Raw genomic sequence first — 26,365 nt, 5'->3', positions numbered from 1 at the left:
ATCCTGTAAATCAACGTTTACAGATGAGAGAAGACAACACGACGCCACTTTGAATGAATAGTTTAATCCCCTGAAAGACTTGTCGGAGAGTTGAAGGCACTTTAACTATCGTCACCTCTTCATCTAGACTGAGACACACACAGCTGTCTCACACACACACCTGTCTCACAGCTTGGCCTTGGCCTGGAAGAAGCTCATGACGGCGCTGAAGCACTCGTCTGACGTCCATCTGGCCGTCAGCAGCTCCACCTCAGCATCGTTCGCCGAGTAGAGGCGGTCCTTCTCCAGAGCCCGGACCAGCTGCTTGGACAGGGACAGGGACTGGGGGGGGGGAGAGAGGGGGGGGAGAGACAGAGAGAGAGAGACAGAGAGAGAGACAGAGACAGAGACAGAGAGAGACAGAGACAGAGAGACAGAGAGACATTAGGACCTGGTGGAGCTACTGTATTTACCTCTAAGCTTTGTTGAAGTGTGAGTCACTCTTGTGTGTGTGTGAGGGAAAGAGTGACATAGTGACTGTGTGTGTGGTTGTGTGTGCGTGTCTGTGTGTGTGTGTCTGTGCGTGCGTGTGTCTGTGCGTGTGTGTGTGTGCGCATGTGTCTGTGTGTGTGTGTGTGTGTGTGTGTGTGTCTGTGTCTGTGCGTGTGTGTGTGTGTGTGTGTGTGTGTCTGTGTCTGTGCGTGTGTGTGTGTGTGTGTGTGTGGTTACGTGGGGGGGCAGCTTGGCGTAGGCCCTCAGTCGGGTCCAGGCCTCTGACTGGAAGCTGCCGTGGGGGAACACCTCCGTCACCAGGCCCACATCACAGGCCTGCACCGCCGACAGCTTCTTGTTGAACAGCAGCATCTCACTGGCCTGGAGGGGGGCGGGGCATCTATCAACCAATCACAAGGTAGGCAGGTCCGTCCCTCTGTCTGTCTATCTTTACCTTAGCATGGCCCATTATCTTGGGGAAGGTGTAGGAGGAGCAGCCCTCTGCACTCTGACCCAGCTGAGTGAAGGGAGTGTGGAAGGAGGCCTGAGGAGAGAAGACATGAAGACAAGAAGACATGAGGACATGAAGACAAGAAGACATGGAGACAAGAACACATGAAGACAAGAACACATGGAGACATGAGGACATGAAGACATGAGGACATGAAGACAAGAAATACATGAACCTGAGACAAGAACACATGAGACAGAGACATGAAGACAAGAAACATATGAAGACATGAGGACATGAAGACAAGAATACATGAAGACAAGAACACATGAAGACAAGAACACATGAAGAGAAGAACACATGGAGACATGAGGACATGGAGACATGAGGACAAGAACACATGAAGACAAGAACACATGAAGACAAGAACACATGAAGACAAGAGGACATGAAGAGAAGAACACATGAAGAGAAGAACACATGGAGACATGAGGACACGAAGACATGAGGACAAGACATGAAGACATGAGGACATGAGGACAAGACATGAGGACATGAACACATGAAGACATGAGGACAAGACATGAACACATGGAGACATGAGGACATGAAGACATGAAGACATGAAGACATGAAGACATGAGGACAAGACATGAACACATGGAGACATGAGGACATGGAGACATGAGGACAAGACATGAAGACATGAGGACATGAAGACAAGAATACATGAAGACAAGACAAGAACACATGAAGACAAGAACACATGAAGACATGAAGAGAAGAACACATGGAGACATGAAGACAAGAGGACATGAAGACAAGGAGACAAGAGGACATGAAGACAAGAAGACATGGAGACATGAACACATGAAGACAAGAAGACAAGACATGAAGACAAGAACACATGAAGACAAGAAGACATGAACACATGAAGACAAGGAGACATGAAGACAAGGAGACATGAAGACATGAACACATGAAGACATGAACACATGGAGACATGAACACATGAAGACAAGAACACATGAAGACATGAAGACAAGAACACATGGAGACATGAACACATGAAGACATGAAGACATGGAGACATGAAGACAAGAACACATGGAGACATGAAGACAAGAACACATGAAGACAAGAAGACATGGAGACATGAACACATGAAGACAAGACATGAAGACATGAGACGCGGACATGAACACATGAAGACAAGAACACATGAAGACAAGAACACATGAAGACATGGAGACATGAAGACAAGAAGACATGAACACATGGAGACATGAACACATGGAGACATGAAGACAAGACATGAAGACATGAGGACATGGAGACAAGAACACATGAAGACAAGGAGACATGAACACATGAAGACATGGAGACATGAAGACATGAACACATGGAGACATGAACACATGAAGACAAGAACACATGAAGACAAGAACACATGAAGACATGAAGACAAGAACACAAGAAGACACATGAAGACATGAACAAGAGACATGAAGACATGAAGACATGAAGACATGAAGACAAGAATACATGAACATGAAGACAAGAACACATGAAGACATGGACACATGGAGACATGAACACATGGAGACATGAACACATGAAGACAAGAACACATGAAGACATGGAGACATGAAGACATGAAGACACGGAGACAGGAGAACATGGACATGAACACATGAAGACAAGAACACATGAAGACAAGAACACATGGAGACATGAGGACATGAAGACATGAGGACATGAAGACAAGAAGACATGAGGACATGAAGACAAGAACACATGAAGACAAGAACACATGAAGACAAGAACACATGAAGACATGAAGACATGGAGACATGAAGACATGAACACATGGAGACATGAAGACAAGAACATGAAGACAAGAACACATGAAGACATGAAGACAAGAACACATGAAGACATGAAGACAAGAACACATGAAGACAAGAAGACATGAAGACATGAAGACATGAAGACATGAACACATGAAGACAAGAACACATGAAGACATGAACACATGGAGACATGACATGAACACATGAAGACATGAACACATGAGGACAAGGAGACATGAAGACAAGAACACATGAAGACAAGAATACATGAAGACAAGAACACATGAAGACAAGAACACATGGAGACATGGAGACATGAAGACAAGAGGACATGAAGACAAGAATACATGAAGACAAGAATACATGAAGACATGAAGACAAGATGACATGAGGACATGAAGACAAGAATACATGAAGACAAGAACACATGAAGAGAAGAACATGAAGACATGAACACATGGAGACATGAGGACATGAAGACAAGAACACATGAAGACAAGAACACATGAAGACATGAACACATGAAGACAAGAACACATGAAGACATGAACACATGAAGACATGAACACATGAAGACATGAAGACATGAGGACAAGACATGAAGACAAGAACACATGAAGACATGAAGACAAGAACACATGAAGACATGAACACATGGAGACATGAACACATGAACACATGAAGACATGAGGACATGAAGACATGAACACATGAAGACATGAAGACAAGAACACATGAAGACAAGAACACATGAAGACATGAGGACATGAACATGAAGACATGAAGACACGAAGACATGAAGACACGATGACATGGAGACATGAAGACAAAGAGACATGAAGACACGGAGACATGAACACATGGAAGACATGAAGACAAGAGGACATGAAGACAAGAGGACATGAAGACAAGAAGACATGAACACATGAGGACATGGAGACATGAAGACATGAAGACAAGAACACATGAAGACAAGAAGACATGAACACATGAAGACAAGGAGACATGAAGACAAGGAGACATGAAGACATGAACACATGAAGACAAGAACACATGAAGACATGAACAAGGACACATGAACACATTAAGACATGAAGACATGAAGACATGGACACATGGACATGAAGACATGGAGACAAGAAGACATGAACACATGAGGACATGAAGACATGAAGACAAGAAGACAAGACATGAAGACAAGAACACATGAAGACAAGAAGACATGAACACATGAAGACAAGAACACATGGAGACATGAACACATGAAGACAAGAACACATGAAGACATGAAGACATGAACACATGAAGACATGAACACATGAAGACATGAACACATGAAGACATGAACACATGAAGACATGAAGACATGGAGACATGAAGACATGGAGACATGAAGACAAGAACACATGAAGACATGAAGACAAGAACACATGAAGACATGGAGACATGAAGACATGAACACATGAAGACAAGAACACATGAAGACAAGAACACATGAACACATGAAGACAAGAATACATGAAGACAAGAAGACATGAACACATGGAGACATGAAGACATGAGGACAAGACATGAAGACATGAGGACAAGACATGAACACATGGAGACATGAGGACATGAAGACATGAGGACAAGACATGAAGACATGAACACATGAGGACAAGACATGAACACATGGAGACATGAGGACATGGAGACATGAGGACAAGACATGAAGACATGAGGACATGAAGACAAGAATACATGAAGACAAGACAAGAACACATGAAGACAAGAACACATGAAGACATGAAGAGAAGAACACATGGAGACATGAAGACAAGAGGACATGAAGACAAGGAGACATGAGGACATGGAGACAAGAAGACATGAAGACAAGAACACATGGAGACATGAAGACAAGAGGACATGAAGACAAGAAGACATGAACACATGAGGACAAGAAGACAAGACATGAAGACAAGAACACATGAAGACAAGAAGACATGAACACATGAAGACAAGGAGACATGAAGACAAGGAGACATGAACACATGAAGACAAGAAGACATGAAGACATGGAGACATGAACACATGAAGACAAGAACACATGAAGACATGAAGACAAGAACACATGGAGACATGAACACATGAAGACCTGAAGACATGGAGACATGAAGACAAGAACACATGAAGACAAGAACACATGAAGACATGGAGACAAGAACACATGAAGACAAGAACACATGAAGACATGGAGACATGAAGACATGAACACATGAAGACAAGAACACATGAAGACATGAACACATGAAGACAAGACATGAACACATGAAGACATGAAGACATGAAGACATGAAGACATGAACACATGAAGACATGAACACATGAAGACATGAACACATGAAGACAAGAACACATGAAGACATGGAGACATGAAGACAAGAAGACATGAACACATGGAGACATGAACACATGAAGACAAGACATGGAGACAAGACATGGAGACATGAAGACATGAACACAAGAACACATGAAGACAAGAACACATGAAGACAAGAACACATGAACACATGAAGACATGAACACATGAAGACATGAACACATGAACACATGAAGACAAGAACACATGAAGACATGAACACAAGAAGACATGAAGACAAGAAGACATGAACACATGAAGACATGAACACAAGAAGACATGAACACATGAAGACATGAACACAAGAAGACATGAAGACAAGAACACATGAAGACATGAACACAAGAAGACATGAAGACATGAACACATGGAGACATAAACACATGAAGACATGAACACATGAAGACAAGAACACATGAAGACATGAACACATGAAGACAAGAAGACATGAAGACATGAACACATGGAGACATGAACACATGAAGACATGAATACATGGAGACAAGAAGACATGGAGACATGAAGACATGAAGACATGGAGACATGAAGACATGGAGACATGAAGACATGAATACATGGAGACAAGAAGACATGAAGACATGAATACATGGAGACATGAAGACATGAACACATGGAGACAAGAAGACATGAAGACATGGAGACATGAACACATGAAGACAAGAACACATGGAGACATGAACACATGAAGACAAGAATACATGAAGACAAGAACACATGGAGACAAGAAGAGAAGAACACATGGAGACATGAAGACATGGAGACAAGAACACATGGAGACAAGAAGACAAGAACACATGAAGACATGAACACATGAAGACATGAATACATGAAGACAAGAAGACAATAACACATGGAGACATGAAGACAAGAACACATGAAGACATGAACACATGAAGACATGGAGACAAGAACACATGAAGACAAGAACACATGAAGACATGAACACATGAAGACAAGAAGACAATAACACATGGAGACATGAAGACAAGAACACATGAAGACAAGAATACATGGAGACATGAACACATGTACACATGAAGACAAGAACACATGAAGACAAGAATACATGGAGACATGAACACATGGAGACATGAAGACAAGAACACATGAAGACAAGAATACATGAAGACATGGAGACAAGAAGACATGAAGACATGGAGACATGAAGACAAGAAGACATGGAGACATGAAGACAAGAAGACATGGAGACATGAAGACAAGAACACATGAAGACAAGAAGACATGAAGACAAGAAGACATGGAGACATGAAGACATGAAGACATGAAGACATGAAGACATGGAGACATGAAGACAAGAACACATGAAGACAAGAACACATGGAGACATGAAGACATGAAGACAAGAAGACATGGAGACATGAAGACAAGAAGACATGGAGACATGAAGACAAGAACACATGAAGACATGGAGACATGAAGACAAGAACACATGAAGACAAGAACACATGGAGACAAGAACACATGAAGACATGGAGACAAGAACACATGAAGACATGGAGACAAGAACACATGAAGACAAGAACACATGAAGACATGGAGACATGAAGACAAGAACACATGAAGACAAGAACACATGAAGACATGAAGACAAGAACACATGAAGACATGAACACATGAAGACAAGAACACATGAAGACAAGAAGACATGGAGACATGAAGACATGAAGACATGAAGACATGGAGACATGAAGACATGAAGACATGAACACATGAAGACAAGAACACATGAAGACATGAAGACATGAAGACAAGAACACATGGAGACATGAACACATGAAGACATGGAGACATGAAGACAAGAACACATGGAGACATGAAGACAAGAACACATGAAGACAAGAAGACATGGAGACATGAAGACATGGAGACATGAACACATGAAGACAAGAACACATGAAGACATGGTAACATGAAGACAAGAAGACATGAAGACAAGAAGACATGAAGACATGGTAACATGAAGACAAGAAGACATGAGGACATGAAGACATGAAGACATGAACACATGAACACATGGAGACATGAACACATGAAGACATGAACACATGGAGACATGAACACATGAAGACATGAAGACATGAACACATGAAGACAAGAAGACATGAACACATGAAGACAAGAACACATGAAGACATGAAGACAAGAACACATGAAGACATGAACACATGAAGACAAGAACACATGAAGACATGAAGACATGAACACATGAAGACAAGAACACATGAAGACAAGAACACATGAAGACATGAACACATGAAGACATGAACACATGAAGACAAGAAGACATGGAGACATGAAGACACGGAGACATGAAGACAAGAAGACATGGAGACAAGAAGACATGAAAACACGAACAGAACATGACAAGAAATATGTGTGTATAAGAATCTGCTCCAGATGTGTAATTTGTGTGTATAAGTACCTGCTCAGAACACATGAAGACAAGAACACATGAAGACATGAAGACAAGAACACATGAAGACATGAACACATGAAGACATGAAGACAAGAACACATGAAGACATGAAGACAAGAACACATGAAGACAAGAACACATGAAGACAAGAACATGTATAAGACAAGCTCCAGACATGAAGACATGAAGACATGAAGACAAGAACACATGAAGACAAGAACACATGAAGACATGAACACATGAAGACATGAAGACATGAAGACATACTTCCTGTTGGGGAAAAGGCTTTATTATTATTATTACTACTTTTATTATTATTACTATTACTTTTATTATTATTACTGTGGAGAAGAGTTTACTGATATTTAGGGGAGACGATGTTAAGTTCATATTAATGAGTCAAAGTGGTTTATTATCATCATTTATATTACAGGGAGATGAAATCCAGCCTTCTGATTGGTTGAGAGTGACGAGGCGTACATAACGTCCGACAGCTGTTTACACTTATCTGAGCGTTAGCCAATCGGATCCTCCAGGTGACCTCATGACTAGAGGAGTGGTGAGCCAATAGGATCCTTCATGTGACCTCATGACTAGGAGTGGTGAGCCAATAGGATCCTCCAGGTGACCTCATGACTAGAGGAGTGGTGAGCCAATAGGATCCTACAGGTGATCTCATGACTAGAGGAGTGGTGAGCCAATAGGATCCTTCATGTGACCTCATGACTAGAGGAGTGGTGAGCCAATAGGATCCTCCAGGTGACCTCATGACTCTAGAGGAGTGGTGAGCCAATAGGATCCTTCAGGTGACCTCATGACTAGAGGAGTGGTGAGCCAATAGGATCCTACAGGTGACCTCATGACTAGAGGAGTGGTGAGCCAATAGGATCCTTCATGTGACCTCATGACTAGAGGAGAGCCAATAGGATCCTTCAGGTGACCTCATGACTAGAGGAGAGCCATTAGGATCCTTCAGGTGACCTCATGACTAGAGAAGTGGTGAGCCAATAGGATCCTTCAGGTGACCTCATGACTAGAGGAGTGGTGAGGCAATAGGATCCTTCAGGTGACCTCATGACTAGAGGAGTGGTGAGCCAATAGGATCCTTCAGGTGACCTCATGACTAGAGGAGTGGTGAGCCAATAGGATCCTTCAGGTGACCTCATGACTAGAGGAGTAGTGAGCCAATAGGATCCTTCAGGTGACCTCATGACTAGAGGAGTGGTGAGCCAATAGGATCCTTCAGGTGACCTCATGACTAGAGGAGAGCCAATAGGATCCTTCAGGTGACCTCATGACTAGAGGAGTGGTGAGCCAATAGGATCCTTCAGGTGACCTCATGAATAGAGGAGTGGTGAGCCAATAGGATCCTTCAGGTGACTTCATGACTAGAGGAGTGGTGAGCCAATAGGATCCTTCAGGTGACCTCATGACTAGAGGAGTGGTGAGCCAATAGGATCCTTCATGTGACCTCATGACTAGAGGAGTGGTGAGCCAATAGGATCCTTCAGGTGACCTCATGACTAGAGGAGTGGTGAGCCAATAGGATCCTTCAGGTGACCTCATGACTAGAGGAGTGGTGAGCCAATAGGATCCTCCAGGTGACCTCATGACTAGAGGAGTGGTGAGCCAATAGGATCCTTCAGGTGACCTCATGACTAGAGGAGTGGTGAGCCAATAGGATCCTCCAGGTGACCTCATGACTAGAGGAGTGGAGCCAATAGGATCCTTCAGGTGACCTCATGACTAGAGGAGTGGTGAGCCAATAGGATCCTTCAGGTGACCTCATGACTAGAGGAGTGGTGAGCCAATAGGATCCTTCAGGTGACCTCATGACTAGAGGAGTGGAGAGCCAATAGGATCCTTCAGGTGACCTCATGACTAGAGGAGTGGAGAGCCAATAGGATCCTTCAGGTGACCTCATGACTAGAGGAGTGGTGAGCCAATAGGATCCTCCAGGTGACCTCATGACTAGAGGAGTGGAGAGCCAATAGGATCCTTCAGGTGACCTCATGACTAGAGGAGTGGTGAGCCAATAGGATCCTTCAGGTGACCTCATGACTAGAGGAGTGGTGAGCCAATAGGATCCTTCAGGTGACCTCATGACTAGAGGAGTGGTGAGCCAATAGGATCCTTCAGGTGACCTCATGACTAGAGGAGAGCCAATAGGATCCTCCAGGTGACCTCATGACTAGAGGAGAGCCAATAGGATCCTTCAGGTGACCTCATGACTAGAGGAGTGGTGAGCCAATAGGATCCTCCAGGTGACCTCATGACTAGAGGAGTGGTGAGCCAATAGGATCCTTCAGGTGACCTCATGACTAGAGGAGAGCCAATAGGATCCTTCAGGTGACCTCATGACTAGAGTGGTGAGCCAATAGGATCCTTCAGGTGACCTCATGACTAGAGGAGTGGTGAGCCAATAGGATCCTACAGGTGACCTCATGACTAGAGGAGTGGTGAGCCAATAGGATCCTTCAGGTGACCTCATGACTAGAGGAGTGGTGAGCCAATAGGATCCTTCAGGTGACCTCATGACTAGAGTGGTGAGCCAATAGGATCCTTCAGGTGACCTCATGACTAGAGGAGTGGTGAGCCAATAGGATCCTACAGGTGACCTCATGACTAGAGGAGTGGTGAGCCAATAGGATCCTTCAGGTGACCTCATGACTAGAGGAGTGGTGAGCTAATAGGATCCTTCAGGTGACCTCATGACTAGAGGAGTGGAGAGCCAATAGGATCCTTCAGGTGACCTCATGACTAGAGGAGTGGTGAGCCAATAGGATCCTTCAGGTGACTTCATGACTAGAGGAGTGGTGAGCCAATAGGATCCTTCAGGTGACCTCATGACTAGAGGAGTGGTGAGCCAATAGGATCCTTCATGTGACCTCATGACTAGAGGAGTGGTGAGCCAATAGGATCCTTCAGGTGACCTCATGACTAGAGGAGTGGTGAGCCAATAGGATCCTTCAGGTGACCTCATGACTAGAGGAGTGGTGAGCCAATAGGATCCTCCAGGTGACCTCATGACTAGAGGAGTGGAGAGCCAATAGGATCCTTCAGGTGACCTCATGACTAGAGGAGAGCCAATAGGATCCTCCAGGTGACCTCATGACTAGAGGAGAGCCAATAGGATCCTTCAGGTGACCTCATGACTAGAGGAGTGGTGAGCCAATAGGATCCTCCAGGTGACCTCATGACTAGAGGAGTGGTGAGCCAATAGGATCCTCCAGGTGACCTCATGACTAGAGGAGTGGTGAGCCAATAGGATCCTTCAGGTGACCTCATGACTAGAGTGGTGAGCCAATAGGATCCTTCAGGTGACCTCATGACTAGAGGAGTGGTGAGCCAATAGGATCCTACAGGTGACCTCATGACTAGAGGAGTGGTGAGCCAATAGGATCCTTCAGGTGACCTCATGACTAGAGGAGTGGTGAGCCAATAGGATCCTTCAGGTGACCTCATGACTAGAGGAGTGGTGAGCCAATAGGATCCTTCAGGTGACCTCATGAGGGCGGTGAAGAAGGCCAAGAGGAGGTACCGAGACAGAGTGGAATCACAGATGGAGCAGCGCGACACCAGGCGCCTATGGCAGGGGCTACGGACTATCACAGACTACCAGAGCAGACCCCGCGCTATGGTGAGTGCCGACGCATCCCTAGCGGACGACCTGAACTCATTTTATGCACGGTTTGAGGCTAGCAACAACAGCGCTAGCTCGCTGCTAACAACACCGTTAAGCGTAGCCGAGGTGAGTTCTACCGCTGGGGATGAACACACACTCTCTGTGACCGAGTACAGTGTGAGGAGGGCTCTGTTGAGGGTGAACACCAGGAAAGCTGCAGGTCCAGATGGCATATCTGGGCGAGTACTGAAGACCTGTGCTAATCAGCTAGCTCCAGTGTTCACCACAATATTCAACCTCTGCCTGGCTGAGTCCGTGGTCCCCGCCTGCTTCAAGAGATCCACTATTGTCCCTGTGCCCAAGAATGCTTCTCCAGCATGTATGAATGACTACCGACCGGTGGCCCTCACCTCGGTGGTCATGAAATGCTGAGAGGCTGATAAAGGACTACATCTGCGCCTTCCTCCCTTCCTCCATGGACCCGCTGCAGTTTGCTTATCGCCCAAACAGATCCACAGATGATGCTGTCTCCCAGGTACTGCACACCACTCTCTCATCTGGACAGCCAGAGGGGCTATGTGAGACTGCTGTTCATTGATTATAGTTCAGCTTTCAACACCATAGTCCCTCCAGACTGGCCGGCAAGCTGATTGAGCTGGGACTGAACACCCGGCTGTGTGCTTGGATCCTGGACTTCCTGACCGCCAGGCCACAGGTGGTCAGGGTGGGCAGACACACCTCAAATCCCTCACCCTGAACACAGGATCCCCCAGGGTTACGTCCTCAGCCCCTACTGTACTCCTGTACACACATGACTGTGTGGCCAGGTTCAGCTCAACACCATCATCAAGTTTGCGGATGACACAGTGGTGGTGGGCCTGATCTCCGACAACCCGAGAAGGCCTACCTGGAGGAAGTTGCTGATCTGTCACTCTGGTGCCAGGACAACAGCCTCATCATGAATGTCACCAAAACTAAGGAGCTGATTGTGGACTTTAGGAGGGTACAACAACAGAGGACGTACTCACCACTGGGGATTAACGGGACTACTGTGGAGAGGGTGAGCGGGTATAAATACCTGGGAGTCCACATCACCGAGGATCTGACATGGTCAACAAACACAGACACTCTGGTGAGAAAGGCAAGGCAGCGCCTCTACCACCTCAGGCAGCTGAGGAAATTTAAAGTTTCCCAGAGGATCCTTCAGTCCTTCTACTCTGGAGCTGTAGAGAGCGTCCTGACAGGAAGCATCACAGCCTGGTTTGGCAACTGCTCCGCTCAGGACAGGAAGGCTCTGCAGAGAGTAGTGCGTTCGGCTGAGCGCACTATGTGTAGTACACTCCCCACCCTGCATGACTTGTACACCAGGAGGTGCAGAACCAGAGCCGCAGGATCATGAAGGATCCTCACCACCCCAACAACAGACTGTTTCAGCTGCTGCGGTCAGGCAGGCGCCTCCGTAGTCACGCTGCAAGAACAGAGAGACTGAGACGGAGTTTCTTTCCTCAGGCCATCAGGACTGTGAACTCCGACCTCACCAGGACCACCACATAGACCCACACAACTGCCCCTCTTAGGCACACACACACACACACACACACACACACACTTACTGTAAATATTGTGTTGTTTTTTATTGTAAATAGTGTGTACTTGTTGCCCTTGCACATTCCTGCTGAGCATTGCCACTTTCATTTCACTGCACACCCTGTGTGTGTATGTGACAAATAAAACATCTTGAATCTTGAATCTTGAATGACTAGAGTGGTGAGCCAATAGGATCCTTCAGGTGACCTCATGACTAGAGGAGTGGTGAGCCAATAGGATCCTACAGGTGACCTCATGACTAGAGGAGTGGTGAGCTAATAGGATCCTTCAGGTGACCTCATGACTAGAGGAGTGGAGAGCCAATAGGATCCTTCAGGTGACCTCATGACTAGAGGAGTGGTGAGCCAATAGGATCCTTCAGGTGACCTCATGACTAGAGGAGTGGTGAGCCAATAGGATCCTTCAGGTGACCTCATGACTCACTATTGTGCGCGATGTGTTCAAGGAGCGTCGGAAAGATGAAACCCTACAGGCAACGAGCTGTTCTAAACATGATCTAAACCTGATCAGAGACTAACGAGCCAATCAGAGCTCACCTGAGCAGCTCTCCCCCGCCGGGCCGACTCCTCCAGCACCACCTCGGGACGCTGGTGAAGTTGGACAGGTCGTTCCCGCTGCAGTAGAAATCACCGGCGCCTGAAGTAATGAGGAGCACACACATGTGATTGTGTGGGTGTGTGTGTCTGTGTGTCATTGTGGGTGTGTGTCTCTGTGTGTTTGTGTGTGTCTGTGTGTGTGTCTGTCTGTGTGTGTGTCTGTGTGTGTGTGTGTCTGTGTGTGTGTGTGACTGTATGTCTGTGTCTGTCTGTGTGTGTGCGTGTGTGTGTGTGTGTGTGTACCAGTGAAAACGGTGATGACGGAGTCGTCTTTCGCTGCCTGGTCCAGAGCTGCTATAATGTCGTCGTACATCTGGAAGCAAAGAGAAATGGAACATAAGAACACACGTTGATAATAATATTATTATAGATTTAAATCTACATTCAAAAACTTGTCATGAAACAAGCAGTTTTTAAAGTGATTAAAGGAGCGTTCAGTCCGTGGTGCTGTGGCGCCTGTGGAGCGGCGCGGTAGTGTCTCACCGCGGTGGTGAGGGCGTTCTTCTTGGCCGGCGGTTCAGGGTGATGGTGGTGATGGCGTCCTCCGTGGTGACCAGCAGCGTCTCGTATGTCGGCCCGCTTCCGGCGGGCTGTGCGGCCACGGGGCGGAGCTCTCGCCTTCTGCTGCCGCCAGGGAGCCAATCAGGTCGCAGTACTGCTGCCGGGCTTCGTCCTGAGGGACACAAAGCGGTTCAGGCCTCCGGCCCGCTCGCCCTGAAAGGCCCAAGTGTGCCGGGGGGTCCTACCTGAGAGACGGAGCCCAGGGACCGCCACGCCTCCCACTTCACCTTGTTGACGAAGTCCAGCATGCCAGGTTTGGGGTGTTGCAGGGACCCTGAATGGCCTGCAGGAAGGGACGAAGAAACTTCAAAATAAAAGTCCTGCAACCGTCTACTAGAAGAAGAGCATATGCAGTTATTATGACATCACCAACAACAACAACGTTCAATTTATTCCTATTGTATAAAATGCAAGTTTTACTAAAGCAGGAACAAATAAATGGATATTTATAAAACACGCTGTTGGCGCGCCTGTCTCTTTAAGAGGAGCAGCAAGCCTGTCACAATAAGAGCCGTGCCCTCTGACCTGTTTGAACAGGGCGTAGATCCTCAGCTTGGCCTCGTTGCCCGGGTCCTCCTTCAGCGAGGACAGGCGGCTCTTGGCCCGCTCGAACTGCTCCACCGTGGCCCCTGCACACAGGACGCCATGTTGGACACCACCTGCTCTCCAGCTCCACCTCTCCAGCTCCACCTCTCTAGCTTCACCTCTTTAGCTCCACCTCTCCAGCTTCACCTCTCCAGCTCCACCTCTCCAGCTTCACCTCTCCAGCTCCACCTCTCTTGCTCCACCTCTCTTGCTTCACCTCTCTTGCTTCACCTCTCCAGCTCCACCTCTCTAGCTTCACCTCTTTAGCTCCACCTCTCCAGCTTCACCTCTCCAGCTCCACCTCTCTTGCTTCACCTCTCCAGCTCCACCTCTCCAGCTCCACCTCTCTTGCTCCACCTCTCTTGCTTCACCTCTCTTGCTTCACCTCTCCAGCTCCACCTCTCTAGCTTCACCTCTTTAGCTCCACCTCTCCAGCTTCACCTCTCCAGCTCCACCTCTCCAGCTTCACCTCTCCAGCTCCACCTCTCTTGCTCCACCTCTCTTGCTTCACCTCTCTTGCTTCACCTCTCCAGCTCCACCTCTCTAGCTTCACCTCTTTAGCTCCACCTCTCCAGCTTCACCTCTCCAGCTCCACCTCTCTTGCTTCACCTCTCCAGCTCCACCTCTCCCCGAGTGGAGAATAGAATACCGAAGTGTTGAACCTCTTGTGTAAAAGATAAAGCAGGAGGACTCACCCATCAGAGGGGAGGCCGAGGTGTGGAACTTCAGACCGGGAACACTGGACAGCATGGAGAACCTGGAGAACCTGGAGAACCTGAAGAAGAAGAGTTACATGCGCAGCCCTCAGCGGACCTCACAGAACCAGAACCCAATAAACACCTGTTACACAACCAGAGGGGACTGGTGACGTCACTCCTCCAGCGACCCTTGCTCTGGGAATCTGGAGCAGAGGTCACAGCTCTGAGGACTCTCCCGGTGTTACGGTTTAACTGGAGCCCGGTTTAACTGGCGACTGTGACGCGGACGGTCCGCTGCTGTCGCAGTTAGACAGCTGTTGGCAGCCCGTGCACGCGCATTGTTTAACCGGTAACGTGTGTATTACTATAGGCGTTGACACTGCGGCACAACGTTGAACCGAGCGACATTCACGAGGACAGATGTCCTCTTTGTCAACGGACGAGTTCGGCTGAAAAGTCACCAGTTAACAGGGTCGCCTGTTAAACCGTAACACCAGCCTCTACCGGCCCCCCTCAGTCCTCACCTTCTGAGCTGCACGGAGCGGCAGGGAGCGGACAGCTTCAGGGCGACGCCGGCCATTCCGACGCGGAGCCGGACTGAGACAGGACGGAGTGAGACGGAGACGACCAGGAAGCGACTGACAACTCGACCCGCCCACTCCGGGCTCCTCTTCTCTCCCATTGGTGGCCGGGAAAGTGAGAGAACGCCTGCACCAATGAAAACGCTCGCTTCAAAGGGTGCGCGAGCTCGGCCAACCGGCGTTGAGAGTCGGACAGTTTTCAGCCGCCTTCAGAGAAAAAACAGGAAGTCACAGACACAGGGACTTCCTGTTAGATCTGTAGGCTATTTGTAGTTTATTCACATGTTTATAAATATATATGTATCTAGAAATGTGCGTGTAGATATGATCTGCCGAGAGCTTTTGTTGTTGCTGCGGTTTAATCCCAAAGTGTAGTCTGAGCCCGCAGGGCTAGAGAATCAGTTGTATTCATATTTACTTTACTAGACTACCGAAGACATCCGGACATCAGCTCCCTCGAGAAAATAAAACTATTATGCTTAACAGGACTACGTGAACTGAATAGACAAAAGGGGGAACAGCGACCCCTAGTGGGCAGAATAAATAACTGCGTGAGTTAGTGACAGAAAATTCTAACGTTAAACAAAAGAACACAAACCTGCAGAAGACCTCCGGACATCAGCTCCTCAACGTGCACAGCGGAATGTAGACTAAGTACGACTTGATATATCGTACGGTAAACAATACGACCGGACGACCGGAAGTGGCAAAAACAAATGGCGCCAAAGTAATGAAACAAAATATATATTTGAATCATGTTATCTTACGATCACGTGGTCTCCCTGTTGTGTACGTGATCGTAACAAACAGTTCCACTTGGAAAGAATATAACGACGTCGTGAAAGATGATTTCACCACACAACTTACTCTCAAGAATATAACATTATTATGAGGGAAAGACGGCTACGGAAGCTCAAGAGGAACATAAGAGGCGAAACTCAGTTCAAGATTCAAGATTCAAGATTCAAGATGTTTTATTTGTCACATACACACACAGGGTGTGCAGTGAAATGAAAGTGGCAATGCTCAGCAGGAATGTGCAAGGGCAACAAGTACACACTATTTACAAATAAAAAACAACACAATATTTACAGTAAGTGTGTGTGTGTGTGTGTGTGTGTGTGCCTAAGAGGGGCAGTTGTGTGGGTCTATGTGGGGGTCCTGGTGAGGTCGGAGTTCACAATCCTGATGGCCTGAGGAAAGAAACTCCGTCTCAGTCTCTCTGTTCTTGCAGCGTGACTACGGAGGCGCCTGCCTGACCGCAGCAGCTGAAACAGTCTGTTGTTGGGGTGGTGAGGATCCTTCATGATCCTGCCGGCTCTGGTTCTGCACCTCCTGGTGTACAAGTCCTGCAGGGTGGGGAGTGTAGTTCCAATAGTGCGCTCAGCCGAACGCACTACTCTCTGCAGAGCCTTCCTGTCCTGAGCGGAGCAGTTGCCAAACCAGGCTGTGATGCTTCCTGTCAGGACGCTCTCTACAGCTCCAGAGTAGAAGGACTGAAGGATCCTCTGGGAAACTTTAAATTTCCTCAGCTGCCTGAGGTGGTAGAGGCGCTGCCTTGCCTTTCTCACCAGAGTGTCTGTGTTTGTTGACCATGTCAGATCCTCGGTGATGTGGACTCCCAGGTATTTATACCGCTCACCCTCTCCACAGTAGTCCCGTTAATCCCCAGTGGTGAGTACGTCCTCTGTTGTTGTACCTTCCTAAAGTCCACAATCAGCTCCTTAGTTTTGGTGACATTCATGATGAGGCTGTTGTCCTGGCACCAGAGTGACAGATCAGCAACTTCCTCCAGGTAGGCCTTCTCGTCGTTGTCGGAGATCAGGCCCACCACCACTGTGTCATCCGCAAACTTGATGATGGTGTTGAAGCTGAACCTGGCCACACAGTCATGTGTGTACAGGGAGTACAGTAGGGGCTGAGGACGCAACCCTGGGGATCCTGTGTTCAGGGTGAGGGATTTGGAGGTGTGTCTGCCCACCCTGACCACCTGTGGCCTGGCGGTCAGGAAGTCCAGGATCCAAGCACACAGGGGGTGTTCAGTCCCAGCTCAATCAGCTTGCCGGCCAGTCTGGAGGGACTATGGTGTTGAAAGCTGAACTATAATCAATGATGAGCAGTCTCACATAGCCCCCTCTGGCTGTCCAGATGAGAGAGTGTGGTGTGCAGTACCTGGGAGACAGCATCATCCGTGGATCTGTTTGGGCGATAAGCATACTGCAGCGGGTCCATGGAGGAACGGAGGAAGGCCCAGATCTACTCCTTGGTCAGCCTCTCATAGCATTTCATGACCACCGAGGTGAGGGCCACGGTCGGTAGTCATTCATACATGCTGGAGAAGCATTCTTGGGCACAGGGACAATAGTGGATCTCTTGAAGCAGGCGGGGACCACGGACTCAGCCAGGAGAGGTTGAATATTGTGGTGAACACTGGAGCTAGCTGGTTAGCACAGGTCTTCAGTACTCGCCCAGATATGCCATCTGGACCTGCAGCTTTCCTGGTGTTCACCCTCAACAGAGCCCTCCTCACACTGTGCTCGGTCACAGAGAGTGTGTGTTCATCCCCAGCGGTAGAACTCACCTCGGCTACGCTTAACGGTGTTGTTGTTAGGCGAGCTAGCGCTGTTGTTGCTAGCCTCAAACCGTGCATAAAATGAGTTCAGGTCGTCCGCTAGGGATGCGTCGGCACTCACCATAGCGCGGGGTCTGCTCTGGTAGTCTGTGATAGTCCGTAGCCCCTGCCATAGGCGCCTGTTGTCGCGCTGCTCCATCTGTGATTCCACTCTGTCTCGGTACCTCCTCTTGGCCTCCTTCACCGCCCTCCTCAGTCCATAGACCGCTGCCTTGTACTCGTCCATGTTGCCGGATACAAGACCGGAGTTATAGGCAGCAGTACGGGCGTTCACAGCTTCACGGATGGATCTATCAACCCACGGCTTTTGGTTAGAAAAGACCCTAACTTTTACCGTGGGGACGATGGTGTCCGTTAGCGTTGCTATGAGGCTCATTGCTACTTCCGCAAACTCGCTGACGTCACTGAAACTGGATTGGATCATGTCCCAGTCGACGATACTCAGAGCGTCCTGTAGCTCAGCCTCTGATTGGTCAGACCACCGCATTACGTTCCTCGTCACTACCGCTTCCAGCGATCCTTTGTTTATACTCCGGAAGCAGAAAAATGGCGGCATGGTCTGATTTCCCTAACGGAGGGAGAGAGACAGCCTTGTAGCCTCTCTTGAATGGCGTATAGCAGTGGTCCAACGTTCTTTCCTCTGGTAGCACACGTAATGTGCTGGTGAAAGTTCGGCATGACTTTTTTAGGTTTGCCTTGTTAAAGTCCCCAGCCACCACCACAGCCGCGGGATACTTGTTCTGATGCCGACATAACACATCATGTAGGTCCGTTAGTGCTACGTCGGTGTCCGCTTGCGGTGGGATGGAGACGGGTGTGGTGGTGACTGAGCTGAACTCCCTGGGAAGGTTGGATGGGCGGCATGTGCTCGTCAGATGTTCCAGGTTCGTAGCAGGAACGAGAAAGAGTCTTAATGTTCTTGGGGTCACACCACATGTTGTTAGTCATGAAGCAAACCCTCCACCCTTAGATTTACCAGACTCTTCCGTTCTGTCTGCACGGAAAACAGAGAAGGACTCGGTTGGGCATATGACTCGATCCGCACCAGCGGGTCAGCCAAGTTTCCGTCAGACAAAAGATGTTACAATCCCGCATGTCCCGTTGGAATCTGATCCTTGCCCTAAAATCATCCATCTTATTTTCCAGAGACTGGACGTTAGCAAGAAGGATGCTGGGCAAAGGTGGACGGTGGGCTTGAACTCTCAGTCTGTTCGAATTCGCTCCGTTTCCCTCGATGTTTTCGTCGTCTCCCCGTAGTAGCGGGTTCACTCTTGGTGATGGGGTTCGCTCGTACGATCTCTGCCGGCCACGCTGGATCGATGGAAAAAGTGGACAAAAACCCTTGTTTTGCGCAAAAGTTTATGTCCAAAAGTGTGCTGCGATCGTATGCTGTTAGTGCCGATGTGTTTGTGGCAAAGAAAATATTAAAAATAAACACAAAAACTAAAAGAGCGCACAATCTCCGCAGGAAACAGGTTTTAGAAATACTGCTAACTACATAAAAACTAATTCAAATACAATTCACACTCAACAGGATAGTTGAACAACAAAACAAAAAATTAAATATAATACATTAAACATAATAAATCACAAAGTGCACTTTGAACTCCTTTACACCTGGCCATAATCTACTGGTTACACACTTCAAATCAGTCATATACATAAATTCCAATGAAAATATCGGCATGTTGTGGTAAACAAGAAAGGACTATTTCCACCGGCGGAGGGAGTCTGTTGACCGGACAACCGCCAGTGACTCGGAGGCGGAGCACCGTCTCGCTCCGCGGCGGCACATTAAGGCGAGTTAAATTATGATTTACGTGTTTTTCTCGTCGTCCATGTGAAACGTTATGAATGTAATCCAGTTATATGGAGGTGGTGTTGTTCAATGCTTTGGAAAGGCTTACTTTGTAGTTTTGATGTTTAGCTAGCTTAACAATTCCCTGACTAGTTTTGCCTATGAACGTCTTATATTTAATATATGTAGAAGTATAAGCTGTTGGCTCATTTTGATAGTGACCGCAATTTGTTTTCTTTATTTCATGCTGCATTTTTGCTCAAACTCGCACCGTCCGACTATGTTAGCTAGCGAGCTAGCGCGTGTTAGCCCGCGTGTTAGCTAGCTAGCATTCACGACCGTGAAGCTGAAGGCTGAGTCATCCCAGCTTTGCTTGCTTTTTTAATTTATTTTTGACCTGACGGGAGGCTAAATAATGTATTAATGTGTTCATATTTAATTTGTATTCCAGTAATTATTGTAAGTCCCTCCTGTTGCCTTTGGGGTCAATCTGACCCCATTCAACATTGAACGTCTCTAAATAAATGATTGACATCATTACTTTTGCTTCATATTTCATGACTTTTCCTAATGTATTGGGGACAACTGGGAAGACATAAAAGTCACATGATGTGTTTTCACTGTCCTGAACACAACTCAGTTTGACCCCAGGCTGTTTCTCACTGTGTAAAACATATCAGAAATATCAACTTGTTTATTTATTTAAAGGGCTGTTTTGGTAGTCAACAAACAAACATAAAGTGACACTTAAACTTGGGAAACAATATTAATTCTAATGATTTTCTGGAGATTTTAATTGTGGGGTCAAATTGTCCCCACGGGTAACAGATGTTGGTCCATGTGAAGCTGACAGGAGGGCTGGAGGCAGATAGCAAAGCCTCTCCATCCTCACCTGTGTGTTCCTTCACGTGTGTGTTCCTTCACCTGTCTGTTCCTTCACCTGTGTGTTCCTTCACCTGTCTGTTCCTTCACCTGTGTGTTCCTTCACCTGTGTGTTCCTTCACCTGTCTGTTCCTTCACCTGTGTGTTCCTTCACCTGTCTGTTCCTTCACCTGTGTGTTCCTTCACCTGTCTGTTCCTTCACCTGTGTGTTCCTTCACCTGTCTGTTCCTTCACCTGTGTGTTCCTTCACCTGTCTGTTCCTTCACCTGTGTGTTCCTTCACCTGTCTGTTCCTTCACCTGTGTGTTCCTTCACCTGTCTGTTCCTTCACCTGTGTGTTCCTTCACCTGTGTGTTCCTTCACCTGTCTGTTCCTTCACCTGTGTGTTCCTTCACCTGTCTGTTCCTTCACCTGTGTGTTCCTTCACCTGTGTGTTCCTTCACCTGTCTGTTCCTTCACCTGTGTGTTCCTTCACCTGTCTGTTCCTTCACCTGTGTGTTCCTTCACCTGTGTGTTCCTTCACCTGTGTGTTCCTTCACCTGTGTGTTCCTTCACCTGTGTGTTCCTTCACCTGTGTGTTCCTTCACCTGTCTGTTCCTTCACCTTTGTGTTCCTTCACCTTTGTGTTCCTTCACCTGTGTGTTCCTTCACCTGTCTGTTCCTTCACCTGTGTGTTCCTTCACCTGTGTGTTCCTTCACCTTTGTGTTCCTTCACCTGTGTGTTCCTTCACCTGTCTGTTCCTTCACCTGTCTGTTCCTTCACCTGTGTGTTCCTTCACCTGTGTGTTCCTTCACCTGTGTGTTCCTTCACCTGTGTGTTCCTTCACCTGTCTGTTCCTTCACCTGTGTTCCTTCACCTGTGTGTTCCTTCACCTGTGTGTTCCTTCACCTGTGTGTTCCTTCACCTGTGTGTTCCTTCACCTGTGTGTTCCTTCACCTGTGTGTTCCTTCACCTGTGTGTTCCTTCACCTGTGTGTTCCTTCACCTGTCTGTTCCTTCACCTGTGTGTTCCTTCACCTGTGTGTTCCTTCACCTGTGTGTTCCTTCACCTGTGTGTTCCTTCACCTGTCTGTTCCTTCACCTGTGTGTTCCTTCACCTTTGTGTTCCTTCACCTGTGTGTTCCTTCACCTGTGTGTTCCTTCACCTGTGTTCCTTCACCTGTGTGTTCCTTCACCTGTGTGTTCCTTCACCTGTGTGTTCCTTCACCTGTGTGTTCCTTCACCTGTCTGTTCCTTCACCTGTGTGTTCCTTCACCTGTGTGTTCCTTCACCTGTGTGTTCCTTCACCTGTGTGTTCCTTCACCTGTGTGTTCCTTCACCTGTGTGTTCCTTCACCTGTCTGTTCCTTCACCTGTGTGTTCCTTCACCTGTGTGTTCCTTCACCTGTGTGTTCCTTCACCTGTGTGTTCCTTCACCTGTGTGTTCCTTCACCTGTGTGTTCCTTCACCTTTGTGTTCCTTCACCTGTGTGTTCCTTCACCTGTCTGTTCCTTCACCTGTGTGTTCCTTCACCTGTGTGTTCCTTCACCTGTGTGTTCCTTCACCTGTGTGTTCCTTCACCTGTGTGTTCCTTCACCTGTGTGTTCCTTCACCTGTGTGTTCCTTCACCTGTGTGTTCCTTCACCTGTGTGTTCCTTCACCTGTGTGTTCCTTCACCTGTGTTCCTTCACCTGTGTGTTCCTTCACCTGTGTGTTCCTTCACCTGTGTGTTCCTTCACCTGTCTGTTCCTTCACCTGTGTGTTCCTTCACCTGTGTGTTCCTTCACCTGTGTGTTCCTTCACCTGTGTGTTCCTTCACCTGTGTGTTCCTTCACCTGTCTGTTCCTTCACCTGTGTGTTCCTTCACCTGTGTGTTCCTTCACCTGTGTGTTCCTTCACCTGTGTGTTCCTTCACCTGTCTGTTCCTTCACCTGTGTGTTCCTTCACCTGTGTGTTCCTTCACCTGTGTGTTCCTTCACCTGTGTGTTCCTTCACCTGTGTGTTCCTTCACCTGTGTTCCTTCACCTTTGTGTTCCTTCACCTGTGTGTTCCTTCACCTGTGTGTTCCTTCACGTGTGTGTGTGTGTTCCTTCACCTGTGTGTTCCTTCACCTGTGTGTTCCTTCACCTGTGTGTTCCTTCACCTGTGTGTTCCTTCACCTGTGTGTTCCTTCACCTGTGTGTTCCTTCACGTGTGTGTGTGTGTTCCTTCACCTGTCTGTTCCTTCACCTGTCTGTTCCTTCACCTGTGTGTTCCTTCACCTGTGTGTTCCTTCACGTGTGTGTGTGTGTTCCTTCACCTGTGTGTTCCTTCACCTGTGTGTTCCTTCACGTGTGTGTGTGTGTTCCTTCACCTGTGTGTTCCTTCACCTGTGTGTTCCTTCACCTGTGTGTTCCTTCACGTGTGTGTTCCTTCACCTGTGTGTTCCTTCACCTGTGTGTTCCTTCACCTGTCTGTTCCTTCACCTGTGTGTTCCTTCACGTGTGTGTTCCTTCACCTGTCTGTTCCTTCACCTGTGTGTTCCTTCACCTGTGTGTTCCTTCACCTGTGTGTTCCTTCACCTGTCTGTTCCTTCACCTGTGTGTTCCTTCACGTGTGTGTTCCTTCACGTGTGTTCCTTCACCTGTCTGTTCCTTCACCTGTGTGTTCCTTCACCTGTGTGTTCCTTCACCTGTGTGTTCCTTCACCTGTGTGTTCCTTCACGTGTGTGTGTGTGTTCCTTCACCTGTCTGTTCCTTCACCTGTCTGTTCCTTCACCTGTGTGTTCCTTCACCTGTGTGTTCCTTCACCTGTGTGTTCCTTCACCTGTGTGTTCCTTCACGTGTGTGTGTGTGTTCCTTCACCTGTGTGTTCCTTCACCTGTGTGTTCCTTCACCTGTGTGTTCCTTCACCTGTCTGTTCCTTCACCTGTGTGTTCCTTCACCTGTGTGTTCCTTCACCTGTGTGTTCCTTCACCTGTGTGTTCCTTCACCTGTGTGTTCCTTCACCTGTCTGTTCCTTCACCTGTCTGTTCCTTCACCTGTGTGTTCCTTCACCTGTGTGTTCCTTCACCTGTCTGTTCCTTCACCTGTGTGTTCCTTCACCTGTGTGTTCCTTCACCTGTCTGTTCCTTCACCTGTCTGTTCCTTCACCTGTCTGTTCCTTCACCTGTGTGTTCCTTCACCTGTGTGTTCCTTCACCTGTGTGTTCCTTCACCTGTGTGTTCCTTCACCTGTGTGTTCCTTCACCTGTCTGTTCCTTCACCTGTCTGTTCCTTCACCTGTGTGTTCCTTCACCTGTGTGTTCCTTCACCTGTGTGTTCCTTCACCTGTGTGTTCCTTCACCTGTGTGTTCCTTCACCTGTCTGTTCCTTCACCTGTCTGTTCCTTCACCTGTGTGTTCCTTCACGTGTGCGTGTGTGTGTTCCTTCACCTGTGTGTTCCTTCACGTGTGCGTGTGTGTGTTCCTTCACCTGTGTGTTCCTTCACGTGTGTGTGTGTGTTCCTTCACGTGTGTGTGTGTGTTCCTTCACGTGTGTGTGTGTTCCTTCACGTGTGTGTGTGTTCCTTCACGTGTGTGTGTGTTCCTTCACGTGTGTGTGTGTGTTCCTTCACGTGTGTGTGTGTTCCTTCACGTGTGTGTGTGTTCCTTCACGTGTGTGTGTGTGTTCCTTCACGTGTGTGTGTGTGTGTTCCTTCACCTGTGTGTTCCTTCACGTGTGTGTGTGTGTTCCCCTTCACCTGTGTGTTCCTTCACGTGTGTGTGTGTGTTCCTTCACCTGTGTGTTCCTTCACCTGTGTGTTCCTTCACGTGTGTGTGTGTGTTCCTTCACGTGTGTGTGTGTTCCTTCACGTGTGTGTGTGTGTTCCTTCACCTGTGTGTGTGTTCCTTCACCTGTGTGTGTGTTCCTTCACCTGTGTGTTCCTTCACGTGTGTGTGTGTGTTCCTTCACGTGTGTGTGTGTGTGTTCCTTCACGTGTGTGTGTGTGTTCCTTCATGTGTGTACAACATCACACCACCTGACTCACTGGAAGAAGCCATCTTAAATAGAATGATAAGGACAGTTCTGATTGCCTTCACGTGTGTGTGTGTGTTCCTTCACGTGTGTGTGTGTTCCTTCACGTGTGTGTTCCTTCACGTGTGTGTGTGTTCCTTCACGTGTGTGTGTGTTCCTTCACGTGTGTGTTCCTTCACGTGTGTGTGTGTGTTCCTTCACGTGTGTGTGTGTTCCTTCACGTGTGTGTGTTCCTTCACGTGTGTGTTCCTTCACGTGTGTGTGTGTGTTCCTTCACGTGTGTGTGTGTGTTCCTTCACGTGTGTGTGTTCCTTCACGTGTGTGTCTGTTCCTTCACGTGTGTGTGTGTTCCTTCACGTGTGTGTTCCTTCACGTGTGTGTGTTCCTTCACGTGTGTGTGTGTTCCTTCACGTGTGTGTGTGTTCCTTCACGTGTGTGTTCCTTCACGTGTGTGTGTGTTCCTTCACGTGTGTGTGTGTTCCTTCACGTGTGTGTGTGTTCCTTCACGTGTGTGTGTGTGTGTTCCTTCACGTGTGTGTGTGTGTTCCTTCACGTGTGTGTGTTCCTTCACGTGTGTGTGTTCCTTCACGTGTGTGTGTTCCTTCACGTGTGTGTGTTCCTTCACGTGTGTGTGTGTTCCTTCACGTGTGTGTGTGTGTTCCTTCACGTGTGTGTGTTCCTTCACGTGTGTGTGTGTTCCTTCACGTGTGTGTGTGTTCCTTCACGTGTGTGTGTTCCTTCACGTGTGTGTGTGTGTGTTCCTTCACGTGTGTGTGTTCCTTCACGTGTGTGTGTGTTCCTTCACGTGTGTGTGTGTTCCTTCACGTGTGTGTGTGTTCCTTCACGTGTGTGTGTGTTCCTTCACGTGTGTGTGTGTTCCTTCACGTGTGTGTGTGTTCCTTCACGTGTGTGTGTTCCTTCACGTGTGTGTGTGTTCCTTCACGTGTGTGTGTGTTCCTTCACGTGTGTGTGTTCCTTCACGTGTGTGTGTTCCTTCACGTGTGTGTGTGTTCCTTCACGTGTGTGTGTTCCTTCACGTGTGTGTGTGTTCCTTCACGTGTGTGTGTTCCTTCACGTGTGTGTGTTCCTTCACGTGTGTGTGTGTTCCTTCACGTGTGTGTGTGTTCCTTCACGTGTGTGTGTTCCTTCACGTGTGTGTGTTCCTTCACGTGTGTGTGTGTTCCTTCACGTGTG

At 47.8% G+C, this 26,365-nt stretch overlaps 1 pseudogene; it reads right to left on the bottom strand.

Annotated features, from left to right (window-relative positions):
* Positions 1-44: 44 nt before the first annotated feature.
* Positions 45-15,938, bottom strand: LOC130206599 (enoyl-CoA delta isomerase 2-like; annotated as a pseudogene).
* Positions 15,939-26,365: the final 10,427 nt, after the last annotated feature.

Source organism: Pseudoliparis swirei, chromosome 16, assembly GCF_029220125.1.
Source record: "Pseudoliparis swirei isolate HS2019 ecotype Mariana Trench chromosome 16, NWPU_hadal_v1, whole genome shotgun sequence".
In the NCBI taxonomy this organism is placed as follows: Eukaryota; Metazoa; Chordata; class Actinopteri; order Perciformes; family Liparidae; genus Pseudoliparis; species Pseudoliparis swirei.
This window is presented reverse-complemented; position numbering and strand designations above follow the sequence as displayed.